Source organism: Octopus bimaculoides, chromosome 8 (genome assembly GCF_001194135.2).
Source record: "Octopus bimaculoides isolate UCB-OBI-ISO-001 chromosome 8, ASM119413v2, whole genome shotgun sequence".
Classification (NCBI taxonomy): Eukaryota; Metazoa; Mollusca; class Cephalopoda; order Octopoda; family Octopodidae; genus Octopus; species Octopus bimaculoides.
Genome location: NC_068988.1, coordinates 20,826,580 through 20,832,481, shown reverse-complemented (window position 1 = coordinate 20,832,481; position 5,902 = coordinate 20,826,580). Strand labels below are relative to the sequence as shown.

General features: G+C 35.7%; 1 protein-coding gene across 2 annotated transcripts in view; it reads left to right on the top strand.

Moving 5' to 3' along the window:
* The window catches only part of LOC106872032 (tyrosine-protein kinase Abl), a 341,811-nt gene that overhangs the window by 156,054 nt on the left and 179,855 nt on the right, over positions 1-5,902 (top strand). The gene's annotated exons all lie outside the window — the stretch shown is intronic.

Genomic DNA, 5,902 nt, shown 5'->3' with positions numbered 1-5,902 from the left:
AATATTAAATCGCTATATCAGAAAATGAAAATATTTAATTTCTAACACATACACACATACATTTGTATAAGAAACATGTTAAAAAATAATGGTCATTACATATTTTATCTCTATTGGAGCAAATTTGGCTTACAGCTGTTTCCAGTAGTCATTACAGGTTTATTACTGATAGGTTTACTCAACTGGTCTATTGATCAACTGAGGAAAATTGAACAACCTAAGAAAATTAATTTCCCACTATTTGTTCAACACACACACACACACACACACACACACACACGCAATCTGTGATACTCATGTCCATTTGAAAAGATATGCACTCTGCCATTGTAATATCAGGCTAGAATATTCCAGAACTATTTAAAGTATGACCAGAGAGATAGTAAAATGTACTTGTTTATCCACTATTTGATATCCTATAAATGTGCCATAATATTCCTTTGCACAATGATAATTATTTCACTGATATCTATCTATGTCTGGATCGGTGGCGGCCTGTGTATAGAAACTGCAGAACTGCAGCATCCCCTATTTCCACTCAATATTATCGATAACATTCAATATAATGAGTTCTTTTTTCTTTAATTCTTTCTTTATACTTGTACATTATATAATCCTTAAGCTTAATGTTAGTAGCCATCCCTTAGTTTATGAAAAACAATACAAAAATCCTTGTATAGAACTGTGCGTTTCACAGTTCCAGCGATGTGGTGTTTAGCTGTTGATTGTGCACATGCTCACATGTCCGAGATAGGAAGCTTCACACTAGGGAGAGAGAGCACTGTGTGAACGACAGTGCCGGGTGAAAAGTAGTGTTTCTTTATGACTCCCTCGTGTGTTGTGCTTAAAAACATGTCTATGTTCGTGAATGTGATATAGTGTAGAATTAGATTATTATCCTGCTTCTATCTTCAGTGTTGCTGCTAGGATTTGTAAAATAGGGCACATTTCCTCACCTTATTTTGTGATTTAGAGGGGATTTTTGTAAAGCAAAGGGGAATTTGTGGCAATGTTCAGTGAATGAATTAAACACATTACCCAGTAGTGGCTAAAGCGTGAACTGATCAAGTTTTTGTGTAAATTTTTCTTTTTATATGTTTGTTTCCTTTTACACAATATTAAAACAACGGCCAAAAATTTTCTGAAGCAACACCCCCACTAATTTTATCTACAACCACTATCGGTCTGGATGTATGTGAATGTGTCTTTCTATGTTTTATATATATATACAAACACATGACTTATATCTGCAGTTGTGTTTCCATAGATGTGAAAGACACCACCCCTTTCCATCACTCTCTCAGTTTCATATTTGATTTGCAAAATTTGTAATGTGAAAGTGTGTTGAAGCATTTATCATTATTCTTTGGACAGGTTATTCTACTAGTAAAAGCACACATACACACATACGTGCTTGGCAAAATAAATGACACTTAGCAACAATATTCAAATAAATAACAAACCCAAGAAGAAAAGCATAAATAATGCTTAGCAACATGCAAACAACAAAAACAATGGAGAAGGTCACATATGTGAAATGAAATTATTTTCAACCAACAAAACAAACAGGCTAATCAATCAATAACTTAATGGAGTAGTTAAAACTAGAGTCCACTATAACCGGTGCACATGTTTTATTGGTAAGATTGATTCCCTCAAAGTTTTAACTGTGTGGGTGTGCGCACACACACGCATACGCACAAGTTCGGGAGCCAGAAACTGTGTTTCAACACAGTTTCCAGACACTAAACTTCACTTGTGGACCATTGGTCAACCAAAAGCCTATATATACATATGTATGTATATATATATATATGAATTAAGAAGTGGAGTTAAATGCAGGTGTTATTCAAATCTTTATACTTCCATCATGTTTCGAAGAAAACATTGGTATTATCCCTAAGGGAATAAAATGGTCGGTATATATATATATATATATATACCGACCATTTTATTCCATTTAACATCCTCTTTCCCATGCTTGCATTGACCAGACTGAATTCATTGAGTTAGATTTTCTGTGACTGAATGCCCTTCCTGTCACTAAACCTCACCTGTTTACCAAGCAGAATAATACTTCCTGTGACGAGGCATATTTTTGATGAAAGACTGAAAACAAACATGTTCGTTTACAATCAGCACGTGAAATTAAGATGGGAGTGTGCGTGCACACACACACACATACACTTCTCCATATATTTCAATATTCTGGTTTTAAAAATCTGTTAAGAAAGTGGAAATAGGGCTAATTGTCTGCACAGTTATAATAACCAATCAGTTATTTTTTGAAATGCTGACATTATAGAGGAGGAAGTGTGATGGTGCATGCTGGTTGTATTAAATCAGATTATCAGCGTAGCTTAGATCATGTCCTTTGTTAATAGAATGAGAACTTCTACAATCCTCAGATTTCCAAAATTTCTTTCTGTAGCCTCGACAGTAGCTGTGATCATGTGATCATATGACATCTTTCCAGATGTTTTTTTGAGAGAAGGGGCTTTTGTATAAATGCAATTCTTAATGTGGATATGCTGCCTGCAAATCGTGCAACCAATGAGAGAGATCAACTGCGTTGATTACAAATTTTAAGGTATATTATGTTGTCCCATGAACAAAGGTCCACAATGCTCATGAGGCAGACAGAAACATGCAAACATTGTTGCTGTATGTAGGTTGTCTCTCAGGTGGGTATTTTTTCACAGAAGCTGCAGTGTGTGATTACTGTATATTCTGTCACTCCCTCCAAAATTGCAGCAGTTATTCTATTCTATCATTAAAATGTGGCATTTTAAAATGTGAAATATTGGCTTTGATGTAAACCTTCTTTGGTTATTATATTACCAAGCTTCGTTGTTTAGCAAAGGATGCTGGGTAGTCATTGTCCATTAACTTCCTTTAGAACTTCTTGGTATTGACAGCTTTATCACCGACTTTACTGCATCTGTTATGTACATATAATATTTCATTGTGTGTGTAAGGCAACAAGCTGGCTGAATCATTACCATGCCGGAAAAAAAATGCTTAGTGGCATTTCTTCCAATGGATTTGGTAGACGGAAACTGAAAGAAGCCCATCGTATATATATATATATATGTGTGTGTGTGTGTGTGTGTGTGTGTTTGTCCCCCGCAACATCGCTTGACAGCCGATGCTGGTGTATTTACGTCCCCGTAACTTAGCGGTTCGGCAAAAAGAGACCGATAGATTAAGTACTAGGCTTACAAAGAATAAGTCCTGGGGTCGATTTGCTCGACTAAAGGGGGTGCTCCAGCATGGCCGCAGTCAAATGACTGTAACAAGTAAAATAGTAAAAAAGTAAAGAGTAGATATATTAATTGCCTCTTCACAAGAACTCCTTATTAGAACACCTGCTAAATATCTGGAAAAGAAAACTCCAGAATAGCAGCTGTTAAGTACATTGCATTGTAGCCAGCTTACACATTTGTAATGGTCTTTAGACTTGATATACTTCATCCCAAAGTAGTCTCAGTGTCTGTTTAACCCATTAGTATTTAAACTGGTCATATCTTGCACAAATATTCTACCTGTTTTATGTTCAAACTGGCCAGTTCAAGCTTCTCTCACCAACCCTACAATATCATTCTGAATATAAAGTTATCTTACCAAAATCACAATGCTAAAAGCTTATGCAAGATTCATTCAAAACGCGAATAAATAAGTGCTACTTTCGACAGAATAATGTGAATGCTAAAGGGTTAAATATGATATCACCAAGTTGGAAATAGGTACAATATCGTGGTTATTAAGACATGGAGCCAAAGCAGTAGAGTTTGGTAAGAAGTGATGCGTTCTGTAATTAGGTTGGTAGCTGAGAAAGCAGGGCCAGATGTATAAAGGGAGATAACAAAAATATTGGAAAATAGGTATTTTTTTTTCCATCTTTTGCACAACTTATTTGCTCTTAAAATTATAAAGAAAATTGTGTGTGTGTGTGTGTGTGTGAGGATATTCCCTGCAGTATCTGTTCTGGCTCTCTGCACTCTCTTTCTCTTAGTCAGATTTCCTTTTCACTCTTTCATGTTTGATAAACGAATTAAGCACCCGGGGAGCTGGACTGATGGAATAGTTAGAGTTGGACAAGATGATTTGCAGCACTTTTTTGGTCTCTTCATATTTTGATAACCACATCTTAAAGTGACATTGGTGCCTTTGGGAGACATGTAACAGCTTGTCTTTGATTTAAAAAAAACCCAAAAAACTTTGCCTAGGCTTTTACAGGGAATTTTATAGGTGTAGGTCTCAACCTATAAAGAAATAATGGATGCCCCAGCTATGTAGCTTCTCTATACCAAGACATCTGCACTTGTCCCTCTATCGTACTTGGGCCTCTCAACACCTGGCATAAAGCCATCCCCCACCCCACCTCTCAAATACCCCATTCCCCCATTTAGTCAAGTAGGCGGGGTGCTTCTCTTGTTCCTTTTCCTGCTCTGCAAAGTTACTTGGCAATTTCACTAGTACCAGTGGCGCAAGAAAAGCACCCAGTACACTGTGTACAGTGGTTGGTGTTAAGAAGGGTATCCAGTTGTATAGACCATGCCAAAACTGACACAGGAGCTTGCTCCCACCCGACCGACTACTTGCCAGATCCTGTCAAACTGTCTAGTCCTTGCCAGCATGGAAAATGTTAAATGATTATATGTATGTGGACCTACACACATACAGTATTGATCTTATATCTATAGACAGACAAACAGACACACATACACACATGTAGTTTAAGCTTCTCTTGGCATGCTTGTAGTGTTTGTTTATCCTTTTGGAGTCAGTGATATTTAATTTTTTTTTTCTTTTTTCTTCATTATCATGTCTTTCAGATAGATTTCATGTGCCTGCAAATTTATTCATTTTACTTGAATATATGGTTATCAATAATTTATCGCTCTATATATTTTAATTGTTGGCTGGATAGAGTGAAGGAAAGTAGCTTAATATATCTTGCCCAGGGGAACACTTCATTGCTTGTAGTAAGTTTCAATCCATAGTTTTCAGCGTATATTATACTACAGCATGTTTACTCTTTCACCCCTTACTTTCTAATATGGTAAATAGCTTGCTCGTTCTCTGCCAGATTTTTTGCTCTACTCTGAAGCTTAATTTAATTTTTGACTGCTTTGCTAGAATGGCAAGCATAATCTTTTCACTAAGATATTTATGTCTGATTAGTTTTTGATCCAGTGGCTAGCTTATTGGTTTGTTGCTTATGGCGAATTCAGGTAATGGACCTTCTTGGTAAGTCGATAAAACTATGCCAACTTACTTATCTTCTTCCTCTTCATTATGTTGATCTGGTTACAAACTGTTTAGAATCTTTTGCATGTAACATCGGTTTAAATTGTTTTTAGTTAATAGTATAATATCTCTTACGATACTGTTCCATTCATGTCCAACTGGCAGAAAGAGCTTCATGTTTAATTCTTTATATCAAGCTAGAATTTCTAATTGTTATTGGAGAGAGAGAGCCTTGATGTCTGCATGGTTTCACATGGCTGTTGTTAGCCTGTCAGGCAATATGAACACTGGGGAAGCGGTAATTTAGTTATTCATTTTCCAGTCTTTATATCCAAACAGCATTCACCAATAACAACAATGCCATCTCATTTGAGAAAAGCTAAGCATACGTAAACTAGGCTTGTGATATTTATTGAAGCTGCTGATATTTGGATTATTCTTACTGTTATTAATTCTGTGTTAACATCTGATATTGTGATTAATTTTGTTTTTCAGCAGCAACTACTGACTGAAGTTTGTGTAATATTTTAAAACTACCCGATTTTTATTTCCCTGACAGTAATTAATAGAATTGTTTTGTTTATGTAATCCATATTGTTTGAGAAAGTTATCTTTTGATGTTTTCATATATATATATATATATATATAT